This window comes from Schistocerca nitens, chromosome 5 (genome assembly GCF_023898315.1).
Source record: "Schistocerca nitens isolate TAMUIC-IGC-003100 chromosome 5, iqSchNite1.1, whole genome shotgun sequence".
Taxonomy (NCBI): domain Eukaryota; kingdom Metazoa; phylum Arthropoda; class Insecta; order Orthoptera; family Acrididae; genus Schistocerca; species Schistocerca nitens.
Window position 1 is genome coordinate 527,616,183 of NC_064618.1, and position 13,494 is coordinate 527,629,676.

The 13,494-nt window shown below is 41.5% G+C and overlaps 1 protein-coding gene across 1 annotated transcript in view; it reads right to left on the reverse strand.

Annotated features, from left to right (window-relative positions):
- The window catches only part of LOC126259616 (kalirin), a 1,784,965-nt gene that overhangs the window by 964,428 nt on the left and 807,043 nt on the right, over nt 1-13,494 (reverse strand). The window lies entirely within an intron of this gene.

Genomic DNA, 13,494 nt, shown 5'->3' on the forward strand with positions numbered 1-13,494 from the left:
ACTACGGTTGGTGCCGTTTTGCAACACAACGGCTGTCCGGCGACGACTGCGAGAAACCAGGCCGGGGCAAGTCTTCACACTACACGTACGCGCGTTACCGTAAGTCACGGCACACGGCAACGGACATTATTGTCACAGCAATGCGGTACCAGTTCGTATTCCATGTGTTTGTTGCTCGTTTCTGTCGACATTGTTATTAGAATGGCACTCACTACTTTTACCATTTCCATATTTCAAACCAATGCCAATTTTACTAATAAAAATTACTCTTTTTGAAAAGAAAGTGTACTTAAAAACGAGAAGTTTTAGCAGTGCTGCTATGGCTAACTGATCTTTTCTTTTTACTCGGTTATTAGTAAAAAATAAACACGTTACAACCGAAACCAAACCAATACCGAAAGATACCGGTTATTCAGAACTAAAACGACGATATCGGTTTTAAATGGCCAGTTTTTCTCATCCCTACCCTCAGCTACCCTAATTGGAGGCCGAACTAACGTTCACGAAAATAGAATATTTTCAGAAACATTTTCCTTTTAGTGATAATCAAAAGTAGATTTCCCATTGACAACAATATACGAAGGTAAAAAAGTTCTCAGTTACCAAGCCGCGCCGGCCGGTGTTGCCGAGCGGTCCTAGGCGCTACAGTCTGGAACCGCGCGACCGCTACGGTCGCAGTTTCGAATCCTGCCCGGGCATGGATGTGTGTGATGTCCTTAGGTTAGTTAGGTTTAAGTAGTTCTAAGTTCTAGGGGACTGATGACCTCAGATGTTAAGTCCCATAGTGCTCAGAGCCATTTACCCAGCCGCGTCAACGGACATAAAATCCTCAAGCTTTCGATACCATTCACGACAATTTTCCTCACAAGTTAAGATTTCTGACTGCCAGGATAGGCGAGACGTACGCCTTACATAAGCGGAGCAGCTGCGTCCAGAACGTTACAGAGATGGGCCCAATTAATGCACGCGCAGGAAGGAGACTTAACAAGCGCGCCACAGCTCAGATCCGCCACGTGTGGGATGACGTCAATAGACGTAAGCTGGACACTTTTGTTACAACTGGATGAAAAAGCAACAACTTTATTTACAATTCTGTCGCCGCGAAAGACACCCAGAACCTGTAGGATTTTACACATGGAAAGAAATGTACACATGTTTGAAGTGAAACAGCTAATTCTGTTTCATCTGGCCTACATTCTGATTTAAATTCTTTGACGTCAGACGCTTACGATGCAAAAATTTGACGATAAGCACGGTCTGCAGGCAGTCGCCAGTGGGCAACGCTCCCAGCGGCAGCAGAAAATCGCTTTACTATCTGTTCACGACAAGTATCACGAAAAAAAATCTGAAAATCGTGAGAGATCTGAAGCATGTCCTGATTTTAAATAGAGCTGGGGTTATGTTGATTTTTACTGAAACGTGCTAAATTTTCCTGTCAGGCAAACAGCTTCAAACTTATCTCGTCATATCTCAAAACTACTTGTAGTCTTTTTAGGGTACCGGGCTTCAGTCAATAAAAGCGCAATCCGTATAGTATCACTCTGTTGTCCGTTTGTCTGTCTGTACCCCTTTTTCTCAGAAACGGGAATACGTACGATATTTAAATTTATATCACATACCTAGTTCTATGGTCCCTTCGCGGGGGATGAGGGTGGGGGAGGGCGGAAGAAATTTTTTTTAAGCTTCTAAATGAATGCAATCAAAAGATACGACGATTAATGACACATATTTTGAGACTCCAAAACTCGCTCATCAAAACCTATTCCGTTACCCCGTTACTTAGAATCATGAAATATGGCAATAAGAAATGTTTCAACGTATAATTAAGGGAAAAAATCCGCAAATTAACTTGTAATTGATTTCTAGAGTATTGGAACTCCCGCAGTGATATCTTGTCAGTATCAAATGGCTCCGAGCACTATGGGACTTAACATCTGAGGTCATCAGTCCCCTAGAACGTAGAACTACTTAAACCTAACTAACCTAAGGACATCACACACATTCATGTCCGAGGCAGGATTCGAACCTGCGACCGTAGCGGTCGCGCGGTTCCAGACTGAAGCGCCTAGAACCGCTCGTTGTCAGTAACGATATCAGGCAAAAATCTTAAGAGACTCTCCATTCCTAGGATAGATTAAGGTAATTAAGATTGTACTTAGAAAAAAACTTAAAAATTCTTAAGTTCACACATTTTATAGATTTCTATACAGTCTAAGCATGTCAAGAATCTATTCTTAATTTGTTTTAGGGGCGCACTTTTCCTTGAAACAGACGAAATTTTCACCCCGGAAATCTTTCCCTCTTGAGAACTGAGGCATCATGCTGTGCGCAGCGGAAGTGACAACAGAGGGGGAGCTGATAATGCCAGATTTCCATTGTTTTATTGGTAGCTAGAGCAGTCCGTGTATGATTTTGTCACTCTTGCCAACATAATTATTGCTCTAAGACTTTCGACATGATGCCTGATTACATAAAAGAGCACGTAATTTAAGCTATACAAAACTGTAATTAAAGGATTCGTATACCACTTGAAATATGTATCTCTATCGCATTAATTCATCAACTCAAAACTCCCCACGATGCTTTAAGACGGTGGTGTTTTGCTATATGTTCTTTGTACTTTGAAATGGTGTTTGTTTCGCTGTAAGTTCTTGGCACCAAGTAGTTTACATACACCATCTTTCTTTACTAAGTGCGACAGTTTTGTATTTATTTATTTATTTATTTATTTGTTGCCAAATTATAGACCTGTTACCTGATGTTTAAAACAGGTCGTACATCTTACAATTTTCGTTTTTCATCTTTTTACAGAATTCTTTTCTTTTGTGTTATCTACAACATTTACAAAGAATGATACTTTTCAAAACAACAATAATTTAAGGTTGAAATATAAATAAAATGTTTAAGAAGAATATAAAAAGAAGATAGGATACAGGAGAGATTTGTTAGTACCATCACCGAATGTGACTGACGGTGAATACTTCGGAATGGTTTCTTCGAGCCGTTGACCGCCAGTCTCTGTCTCTCTCTCTCTCTCTCTCTCTCTCTCTCTCTCTCTCTCTCTCTCTTGCTCTCTCGCTCTCTCTTACCACTGTCCACCCTCTGGAGATTGTTGCTACGCTGCACATAGGCATGTCTCTGATGTCGTGTCCGCATGTACTCTTCATGTGTTGTTTTTGAAATACTGTTTGTCATGCGTTTAATTGTGCCCATTGTTCTTCGTCTCTTATTGCTGTGTATATATCTATGTCTGTATCTGTGTAGTATAAGTGTAGTGTATGTCCACTGTTCGCGTACTGCCCGCAGAAAAAAAAGACAGTGTTCTGGGGAACCTTCTTTCCCGCATGTGCATGTAGGTGTCTGCCTCAGGCTCACGCGGTTTAAGTGCGTGGGATAAGGTCCGTGTCCGGTTAAGAAATATACCATACCGCGGCTCGGATCGATATGTCTCATTCTCAACCGCTCCCTTATGTCAGGGAGGAAGTCGTGCAGTCTATTTTCCTTATTACTTACATGCCATTCACCTTGCCATGTATCCAAAAGCCAACTTTTAAGATGACGTATCGTCTCTATCGACTCACCGGTTATTGTGTGTACCTTATCTAGTCTCCCCACCTTTAACCAGTATTTTGCAGCTCTGTATTTGATCGTGATATCTATGGGGCATATTCCGAGCACCACACACAGTGCATCTGCTGAGGTGGTACCGAAGGCTCCAGATAGCCTAAGTAGGACACTTCTCTGCCCTCGTCTGACGGATGCTTTGTTGGTAATCACGTTCAGTCTATGTGCCCACGTGCTAGCTGCGAAGCTGAGTACTGATTCGAAGAGCGCACAGCGGTATGTACGTATGACTGGTAGAGGTAGTCCGTACTGTTTTTGAATTTAGCCTCACCAGTTTGTGTAATACTTTTTTCCGCTTTGTCTGTTGTTAGCCTTGTGTGTTCGTGGAAATTCAGTTTTTTTTCCATCTGTGTGTACCACAAGATAGCGCGTAACGTGTGCTCGTTTGATGTTTTGTATGTGGAGTTCTACGACAAAGAGAAGAGCATGTGACCTCAAAGAGAAGAGCATGTGACCTCAAAGAGAAGAGCATGTGACCTCAAAGAGAAGAGCATGTGACCTTTGAAGGTATTCTGTTTTATTTGTCTTACTTTCAAGCCGGTCGCTGTGGCCGAGCAGTTGTAGGTGCTTCAGTCCGGAGCCGCGCTGCTGCTGCGGTCGCAGGTTCGAATCCTGCCTCGGGCATGGATGTCCTCAGGTTAGTTAGGTTTAAGTAGTTCTAAGTGTGGGGGGGCTGATGACCGCAGATGTTAAGTCCCATAGTGCTCTGAGCCATTTGAATTTTCTTACTTTCAAATTTACGTTTAGATTTTAGTCGAAGAGCTCCAGAGAGCCACCTTCTCCAATAGTGTTTTGTTTCTCCATCAGACAGTATCACACGTTACTCCAAAGTCGGAAACACACACACACACACACACACACACACGATGATGAAGGTTTAAACCTTTGAAGCGCGTTGTAGACAAAGAGCAATACAACATGGTACGTGTCAGATACCAGACATTTTAAATTTGACTACAGCTATCGTCAGTTCCTCCTTCCTATTGATGCGGGAAATATTTCGATGCGTCATCCATCACCCGCCTGCTGCCGGCAGTACTGTAGTTATTCATCACGACGTGGCAACATGGGATTGTGAGCAAAGCGTGGGGCATGACGCGCCTCAGACGCCGTGAACGGGAATTAGTTGGCGCAACTCGGGCAACAAATCCCGCACATGGCAAATAAAAGTGCCAGCTATGGCAGGGAAGGCGGCCCTGCTAGACGGCCGTTATTGCCCGGCGACAGCGTCCGTCACCGGCAACCCTCCAGCGGCGCCGACATCCGTCCGTCAGACGAGGCGCAACGGCGTGCCGCGCCCCTCCACAGTTGGCAGCCAGCGCAGGGCCTCACCGCCTCTCACTCTGATTGCTTCTCGTATCGTATTTCCCGGGGAAAACTCTCGTGCTGAGCATGTTGCACGTTTACGTAACACGAGAGTTTATGAAGGGCGTCTTCCACCTCACACTTGAAAAAAACGCTCTTGTAAATGTAGAGCCCCAGAACGTGTGCTTATATTTAAGACTCAGAAAAATATGCTTTTTGTTTCACCCGAAAATTCATTTTATAATATTTCTTTATAGTTCATTTAAATTTTTATGATTTTATTTTGCTTTAAAATTTTCGCATATTGGTACTAAATTTTCTGTAGACGTAAAGTGTGCTACTCTGGTTTCTGAAGTTCTTTGCACTGTATGTGAGTAATGTGTGTAAAATACTAGGTGGAGGTGGTGGTGGTGGTGATTTAAGTCCCATACTCCTTGGCAGAGCGTAGGGGACGATGCGGGAGACCCGCACCGCCGTACTAGGCAAGGTCCTAGCGGAGGTGGTTTGCCATTGCCTTCCTCCGACCGTAATGGAGATCGACGACGAGGACGAGGACGACGACAACACAACACAACACAACCGTCATCTCGTGGCAGGTGAAAATCCTTGACCCCGCCGAGAATCGACCCCGGGTCCCCCGTGCTCGGGATGTAAATTGTTTATTACGTTTAATAATTTTACGTTGACATTTTGTATTTAAAACTATCTCAGCGTATAAATTGTTCATGTTGGTGTAAATTTGACAGTTTAAGAAACGGTCACGCTTAGGAACAATGTAAGAAATAGGTGATATGTACAAGCCAGTGTGCTATTGTCTAAAACGCGAGTGGCTCTGGGGAGTGAAAAAGGCAGCAAGGGCGAATTGGCGCGCTACCTACAGCAAGCGCTGCTAATCTGTAGGCAGCAATGATTGAGGCAACACCTTTGTTGAGCAGGAGAAGCTTTGCTTGCAGATTTACACAAAAATGCCTCGGATGGTGACTGCAAACGGCTTACGACATAGCTGCGAGTTGTTGGTCTACTGTATGTAGAACTGAAGGGTCAAGAAGGGAAATTGAGCCCATTCAGCAAGATACTTGCAGGCCGTACTGTAGCAGTTATAATTGTTCGCCACACCCAAGCCTACAGCCACCAGATAAGATTTTTTTTGTATTTTTACTTTTGTGCAGCGTGAACCACTAATTTAAACTGTTTTAATAATCATTGTTAAACTTTGAAGAAACTGGTTCACCCTGTTATTTCATCCTAATCATACACCTATGTAGGGTTCCTTCCTCGTGCTTAATTCGAGTATCCTGTTTTACAGACTTATTAAGTGCCCAGCTAATATAAAGACGCACCATTTGTTTTGTTTTTGTGCTTCCTTAACTACTGCGAAGCGTTACAGTAAAGGTATGCTTCCGTAAAATTCAATGAGCGTGTAGCCAAGTTACTAGAATCTGTTAAATGACAATACTGAGTTGTTGTTGTTGTTGTTGTTGTTGTTGTCTTCAGTCCTGAGACTAATTTGATGCAGCTCTCCATGCTACTCTATCCTGTGCAAGCTTCTTCATCTCCCAGTACCTACTGCAACCTACATCCTACTGAATCTGCTTTGTGTATTATCCCTTTGTCTCCCTCTACGATTTTTACCCTCCACGCTGCCCTCCAATACTAAATTGGTGATCCCTTGATGCCGCAGAACATGTTCAAAGAATAATAGCTTTTGAAACTAAATTCCAGTAAGAAAGGTTTTCTTGAAGTGAAATGTTCAGTATAAGAAGTGTGTGCTTTAGTATCTATTTTAGTATTTATTTAAGTTTGTTGATTATAGAAAATGCTTTTCTACAGGTCCCCCCCTCAGGTGAAAATTTTTTTGCTCCCTTGAAGTTATCTACAGGGTTTTTTCTCTTTTAAAAATGTAATGTATAAAGGTGTAGTCCAACATTGTATAAGTGGAGTAATATTTATTTGAAGAACCAAATTAAACAGTAACAAGAAAGAGGGCAAAATTCATACTTCTGCTTTTCCAATACTTCACTGTTTCATTGCCTGGATAGGCTGGCGACCATTAGTACGTGTTTTAAACCACTGAATGAACTTTGAACTGAGTTTTCCTAGTATTCTATACAATTCTGTTCATACAATGTTTCTTTCTAACCACTGGGCAAGATCTTACTAAAAGAATTGAATAGTCTTATTTACTTATCCATTTGACACAACATAGGTCAAATCGCGTAAAAAGGGTAACTCTACAGATTACCTTTTCCTGTTAACAGGACTAACTTCCCATAGTGTACTTTATTTGAAAACTAAACTATATTTCAGTAGATGGTTATAATTTCTCCTTCACACTTTCGTGGCAAACTAGTATTCGCAACAAAACTGGGCAAAGGTTTCACACTACTACATATGTTTCTAAAAACGCCACAAAGTGGGGTTTAGCAAATTAGGACGATGTCATTTTACACATATACATACTGGGTAAACCAAAACCCCGGCAAACTTTAAGAAGTTGTGATATGGAATAATGTCTAGTAGACATACGCTGTAAAATGCGTACCTTACCAGCTACTGCGAAACGTATATTCTAGTGAAGAAGTGCTCGTAGCTCTTAATGTAAGTATTTTAGAGCCTATGTTTGCTAGACTTTTTTCTTGTTTTCATTCACACTACTACGTCAAAGTCTGTTGGTGGAATATGTATAGTGTGGTCAGAAACAATAAGCCAAGATTTTAATGGTGTTGCAGGGTGGGCTGTGCTGAGAACTGTAACGATAAAAATTCAATACGATGCACCGTTTCCGAGTTGTATGGCACTGAATCTGCCCAATCAGGTCTTCGCGCACGCGAATTCCAGTACTTCCACGAGCTAAAACAACGTGACGCACAGACATTTGTGGGTCCGCGAACAACCACTTGTCTAAATGACAATTGCGAGTTAAAATGTACCTTCTTCGGAAGTGATAAATTTAAGCTAGATAAAAGTTAAGTTTCTTCCGTTTGAGGAAACCAAACGAAGAACAAGTTTGGCAACATTGTCTCTGGAAGAATGCTCTTACAAACTGATCTGTGTATCTAATTTTTTTCTTAAAAATTATTTTCAGCACAGCTTACACCTGCAACAGCCTTTTAAGCTTTTCAGACTCTTTCTGGCCACCCTGTAAATATGCTGTCTTTCTTGAGAGCCGTCAAGGTGCTTTCTCCCCGATGCTTCGGCAGATATTGGCACTTTCGTTTTTGCAATGAGTAACTGGAGTCAGCCTAAACAAATAATGCTCGTCGCGCCTTTTCACTGACGCCAAGCGTCGACGGAAAGCGTCCGTGTGCTACCTGATACACGGAAAATCATTGTCAAAAGCGGAATTTTACGTGCTCATTCAATAAAGCGGTCCGAATATCGTTTAGTGCGATATTCGTTTTATGAACATGTTTTAACAGAAACAGAAAAGCACGAAGAATAACCAGTAGTTCAACAGCGACAACGTCGCCCTGTCCCAAGCTCGCTGCTACCGCCATACAGCAGCGCTGTTCAGTCACTGTTGGAGTACTGCTTCGCGTTTTACTGTCTATGTTAGTACATACCCATAAAACGAATGTCACACTAGACTCCTTTGGGACCGCTCTATCCAACAGGCACGTAACGTTCCGTTTGATTTTTTAAGGGATACAAACCGCCGCTGTCCGTCGTCACTGGGCGTCGCATGAAAGGAATGACGGAGTTTTTGCTCGGGCTGACTGCAGTTACTTACTGCAAAAACGAAATTGCCGAAGCACCAAAGAAAAAGCGCCTAACGACTCTCTGGAGGGTCATAGCCCTAATTTAAAACTAATATTTGTTTTTTCATCTTTATGGCGCTCTATTTAAAAGTCACAAAGGTATAACTGAGAAGTAACTTCGTATCTCCATACGTTACAAAGTAATATTTAATTTTTTCCGTGGATCATTAAGAACAGCAGGCAATTCCCTTTGTTAACCTAAATGTGCAACCAATACATATAACCAAAAATTTAGAGGCTCGTGGCAACTGACAAACCGCTAACAAAAATGTGTCTCGGAAAAAAGAATCATTACTTCTCTGGAGACATCAATGTTACGATAACGGACAACGTATTGCGCAGTTTTCTCGCAAAAGCTGCTTCTATTTTAGCAAGATTTCCAAAGAGGAGTCAAAATGACTGGCGGTTAACAACAACAACAACAACAACAACAACAACAACAAAGGCGTTGACAAAGAAGTTGGTGTTATGGTATTACATTACATGAAGCCCGTGATTTCGGTACCTAATGAAAAAACCGTACACTAGCCACCTGTCGACATTCGCGTGTTTGTTGTTTTTCGTTCTGTTTCGAATCGTTCTTGAGTAGAATAGAAAAACAACGGTATCTTCACTTAGCTACAGCCTCAATTTACACTGACCCCTAACCAAATTGTGACAGTTCATCATATACAACAGGATTTCATGTTGTTTTAATTTCGTCCTGTATCTTGTTTCGGGTTTAGTGCTATCAGCACATCGCTGTGTGCAATCTCATGGGCATCAGGAACATTAAGATACGTTACACGCTGATAACATTAGTTAATCTAACTAGTGTAGAATGCAAGTGTTCTCAAAATGTATCCGGCCGGTAGTGGCCGAGCAGTTCTAGGCGCTACACTCTGAAACCGCGCTGCTGCTACGGTCGCAGGTTCGAATCCTGGCTTAGGCATGGATGTGTGTGATATCCTCAGGTTAGTTAGGTTTAAGTAGGTCTAAGTTCTAGGGGATTGATGACCTCAGAAGTTAAGTCCCATAGTGCTCAGAGCCATTTGAACCATTTTTGAACCCAAAATGTAACCAAATTCTCGCCCACTTTCACGCGCGTCTAAATCATTTTCGCGACCTCAGAAATTCACAGATTCAAAAACGTTAACGCTTTTGTTTTCAGAAACTGGAAAAAATTGCTTCTGTTTTAGCAGTTACACGTAGAGCAACTTCTCCTGTCTCCTGTACGCCGAAAATCTACAGTCGCAGTTACTTTATTATACCGCCGCTGAAGGAGCAATCGTGAAACCGAGTAGTAGAATTTCTGACACACACACACACACACACACACACACACACACACACACACACACAGAGAGAGAGAGAGAGAGAGAGAGAGAGAGAGAGAGAGAGAGAGAGAGAGAGAGAGAGAGAGAGAGAGAGAGAGGGGGGGGGGTGGGGGGTGGCAGCAGCAAGGAAATTAATTCTTCTTCACGAAAGTTGGCAAATAAGGAACACCTCGTGCAGACGTGAACATAACACGGGTTACCTTCCAGCAAAATGACGCCGCCGGCCCCTCCACCCGCAGCTCGGGCGACATCAGTAGGCACAAGGCGCACCACAGTAACAGAATTATGTAAACCAATAGCGCTGCGGTCGCAGACAATGGGTAAAAATGTTTCTCCGAGGGAGCGAATATAAAAAGACCAACGAACACAATTTGCTAATGCCCCAGCGAGTAATGAATTTAGCTAGAAAATTAAGAAAGTTTTGTATTTGATTAAGGGAAAAGTGGGCAGGAACGAGGCTGAAGCCGCTGTTAAAATTTGATAAACGCCGGCTCCAACTAGCGCTCCGTAATCATGTTGCTTCATACTGTAGGAGAAGAAAAAAAAAATCACTGCTCAAACGTCAGCTAGTCCACAGAGTGGCACCAGGTGCTTGCAAAAAAAAAAAAGGGAGTTTAATTGTACAGATTGCGTCAAAGTCGTTTTTTTTTTTTTTTTACATACTTGCTAAGCGCATTCTCTGGTGAATCTGTCCTATCACTGTACATTGTACTTCATCCACATGAGGGATGCTCTGTTTCCATGACTACTTTACTGTGAGCAAAGAGCACAGCGCTAAGACGTTACCAAATGGAATTTTAGGCAGCTCGTGTATTACGAGCTAGAGAACCCAGCAATGTTTCGCAACTGCTAAATATGTTTCTGGTTTCCTTCACTTCCCAAATTCCTTACTACCCTCTCTCCCTCCCTCCCTCGTCTCTGTGCACAACCACCTCTCTCCCTCTCTACGCCCATTTCCGTCAGTGTTTCGTAGCTCTGTACATCACCACCTCTACACCATCTCTATTTGGTTAACTTACTCCCTCCTCTCCATGTCCACTTCCGTCTGTATGATCAGTACAGCATCATGCAAAAAATATGAAGTAAATCTGTCACGGTCTTTTCGAGATTTTTGGTAACAATTTCTCCCTTTATATATTACATATATATTTATATATTATTTATAACTGTCAAACGTTTCTATGAAACAAGTGACAGAACTGTCAAACTGAACGTAAATTTTTATTCCAAAAATACTATTCCTACCCACAGTTACTAACAAGAAAATCAAACAAGTCGGTTTAGCCGTTCTCAGGTGGCGATGTTTGTTGCATGCGGCAATTTATTTCATTTATATTAATTTAAGGTTCACACTCTAGCGTGAACGTCTTAAAACATACAATATACAGCCACGAGCATTTTCTTTCTTTTTTGCGTGACTGTGGGAAAGAATCAACGAAACACTATACTACGTATTCATGAGTGTGAAATTTGCTATGCATATATAAATGTCTCCTCCAATGGGTACTAATTTCGAAGGAAGCGCTCAGGCTTTTATCTGCAGGGAGGTTAAGACAAGTACAGGGTCTTAATCACTGCAGCATCTCTCTGTATAACGTCTACGATGCCTTCCTTTAACAAGGAATAAACTAGCCTACTACTACAGGCACTAATTTGTCATAAAATAGGGGTACAGCAACGTATGCGTTTTAGAGTTTGCGACCATGTTTAGCTCATATTGTCTAGACCAAAAGTACAGCATTAAGTCAGCAAGCGCTAGGTACTTTCGATTTCGGAAAGGATAACGTAGTACAAAAATTCGCAAATGAAAATGTGAGAACGTCCCATGACTGCTATGTTTTCTAGGAGAATTAGTATTTCACATAGTTGTAACAAAAGAATCAAAGACTTCTTTCTCCTGGCGAAGTAAAATGGTAAGCTTTCTTGTTGACTAACGTCTAAACATCTGCTCTGACCTCAGCATTGTGGATCACGATAGTGCCACACAGCAGATCCATTGCTACAGCCAGTGGGATACTTGCTGTGTCTTACTTGTTCCTGAGGATGTCATCGTGGCTAATTACATCGAGACTGCTATTACGTTTCACCTTTACGTCAGGTTTAACAGAACTTTGATCATATTGAAATGAAATCAACGGTAAGTAAATGCCAAAAACATTTTATTTCTTTCGTAAACTGTGACAAATTCGAAACAGTTAGATTACAGTGTAGTTTGTTATGTTAACAAACCGCTTCGAAAGTATACCTTCATACATAGCAAATACCTTCTCGTATTATTCCATCACTTTAGAAAACAAAACAAAAAGTACACATACGGATATGTGAAATCAGCGTGAGAAGTAGAAACTGTATGAAGTTTTGTCAGTATCTTCCTTTTTAACTGAATGGAAAAATGACTGGTGAACAGCACGGCCAGGAGGTAACCTTGTACGTATGTGAATCTTTCTGCTAGGCTAACAAGTACAAAGCCGTTCCTCTGTAGCACACCTATTAAACCCATGTAACAGGGGGGAAAGATAACGCCTCCGAAGATAGGAAATTTTAGTACTGTTCATGTGACCAACTAATATGCGTCAGGACACTCTGGAAAATCTACCACCTTAACGCAATTTATATATATAGCACGCTTATTTCGCACTGACTGTATAAAACACTGTTTGTGGCAAAGACATTCGAGACAGCGACATGGTACAAGCGAAAAAAGTCTTAGCCCATCTTTGACAACTGGCTTAGCACTAAAATAATTAGGAAACTATGACTATGGATGCAACATTGTGATTGGTGTGGGAGAATGATATTCGTTAACTTAAGAACACACAAGCTGCTTATCGTGAATGTTCAATCATAACAAGGTAAATTTGTTCATAAGTGGATTTACATATGAAAACGAGAATGATTTATCCTACATCAAGTTACATGCGATGTAATGATTAAGTAGCTAATGATGGTTTCTGGTTAAGAGACGGTTTTCAGCACGTAAGTCAGATTTTGCCCATGCTTGTTATTGTTGTTCTTGAAGCCGTCGGCACTGGGCAGCCCCACACTACACAAAAGTAAAGCATCTTTACATTTGTGTCCTAAATGCAGCCAATGCAATGAACCGGCATGAATTATTTAAGTCTCTCGGTGTAAAATTTTACACGCCGTGAGTAAATCTGTGTGTAAAGAACGTCCTTGCGAAAAACAGTCTAATGTTACAGACTTATCAACGATGTGTGTTTCTGACTTCCAAATTCAAATTAAATAACTTTCTGTACATAATGCATATTTCCTTATGCACAATGATGAAATCACGTTAATGATATTGTCCATACCATGAATATTCCAATCTTTGTGTTAAAAATTCCACTTGTGTGGAACATACGCGTGACAATTCGAGTTGAAATATTACGCATGCTCGGTAACGCTTGTTTCAAAATAATTTTTGCTGAAATTGAGCTCTTCTCTGGATACGAATGTGGAACAAACCTCTGCAAGACTAATTTTTGAAA